Here is a 2,059-nt window from a genome sequence, read left to right as displayed (position 1 = left end):
TGCTTCGGCACCACAAACATACCATGCCAGCACAGACAATCAAAATGGATAAACACCCAATTCTACATAGTAGATGTTGCTGGACCAGCGATACTCGGTCTCCCGAGCTGCGAAGAATTCAAAATCATCACCCTCCACTGCCCCCTCCATGCTACGAAAAACAAAAACACTACAATAAGAAACATCCACGACCTGAAAGCGCTGTACCCCTCGCAATTTGACCGCATCGGCGAGTTCAAAACTGAACACAAACTAACTATTGACCCAAATGTACCTGCCCGCATCGACCCCCCTCGAAAAGTCCCCATCGCTCTAAAAGAAAAAATCAAACTGGAGCTCGACAATATGTGTGAACAAAACGTGATACGTCGAATAGAGGAACCAACCAGTTGGGTAAGCTCATTGACCTATGTAACAAAACAAGATGGCAGTCTGAGAACCTGCCTTGACCCAAAACACCTAAACAGAGCGCTTCTGAGACCACACCATAGAATTCCTACTGTGGAGGAACTCAATCACGAGTTCGCAGGTGCAAAGTACTTTTCAAAGTTGGATGCTAAATCTGGATACTGGTCTGTAAAACTTCATCCTGAGAGCCAACCTCTCACCACATTCCAAACCCCTTTTGGAAGATACTGTTTCCAACGCCTTCCTTTTGGCTTATCAGTAAGCCAAGATATTTTTCAAATGGAAATGGATAGAATACTACAAAGATGCCAAAATGCATGCGGGATAGCTGACGATATCATTGTTTATGGAAAGACAGAAGAAGAGCATGACAAAAACCTGATCAAGTTCATGGAAATCGCAAATGAAGAAGGCCTTGTATTAAATTCGAGCAAATGTCAAATCAAACAGTCTGAGGTACCATTTTTCGGACATATATATACCAGTAATGGGCTTAAACCAGATCCATTGAAAATCAAAGACCTAGAAAATATGCCAGAGCCAACATCAAAAACAGAACTACAACACTTTATTGGGTTCGCAACATACCTATCCAAATTTATACATGACTTCAGCCAGAAAACAGCTACCCTCAGAGATCTTTTAAAACAAGATTCTATTTTTCTTTGGGAAAGACACCACAAACAAGCCTTTGAAGACCTAAAACGTGAAGTATCAGTAAACTCCCTCCTTCAATACTATGATCCTGCCAAACCAGTAGAACTACATTGTGACGCCAGCCTTCGTGGCATTGGTGCAGCCTTACTCCAACCTGATGAAAACAACCAACTAAAACCAATTGCTTTTGCTAGCAAAAGTAACTATGCATGCATCGAACGTGAACTTCTTGCCGTTGTATTCGGAGTCCAACGATTCCATACCTTTCTTTACGGACGTTTTTTCAAAATCATCACTGATCATAAACCATTACAAATGATTGTCAACAAATCAATCACTGCTGCACCGCCTCGTCTTCAAAGAATGCTTATTTCCCTGAATGGATACAACTTCACATTGTCACATCGACCCGGATCAGAAAACAAACTAGCAGATGGGCTCAGTCGTCTTCCAAACAAATATAATCAAAACAACATCGACCTCGACATGAGGGTTGATATAGTATACATGTCAAATGATCGTTCAACAATCATCAGAGAAGAAACACAAAAGGACCCTGTCCTTCAGGGCCTCAAAGATTGCATCATCAACGGTTGGCCAGACAAACAATCAGAACTGACATCAGATCTCCGTCCCTACTGGAGCATACGTGACCAAATGTCTGCTGAAAATGGTCTTATTCTCAAAGGTCAATGCATTATGATTCCTACCAGTCAAAAACAAGAAACTCTCCAACAGCTACATACCGCCCACCTTGGCAAGGTAAAAACTAAACTTCTTGCAAACGTCACCGTCTACTGGATAGGCATTCACAAAGATATTGACGCAATAATTGATAACTGTCAAACCTGCCAAGAACATCAAAATGCCCAAACGTCCGAACCACTCGAACCTCATGACATTCCCCTACGACCTTGGTGTACCCTTGGTACAGATATTTTTGAGATTAAAAGCCAACAGTACCTCATCATAGCCGATTATCACTCAAAATTTC

Source organism: Berghia stephanieae, chromosome 7 (assembly GCF_034508935.2).
Source record: "Berghia stephanieae isolate SIO BIC M18660-M18661 chromosome 7, UCSD_Bste_1.3, whole genome shotgun sequence".
Lineage (NCBI taxonomy): Eukaryota > Metazoa > Mollusca > Gastropoda > Nudibranchia > Aeolidiidae > Berghia > Berghia stephanieae.
Note: the sequence above shows the minus strand (reverse complement) of the source record.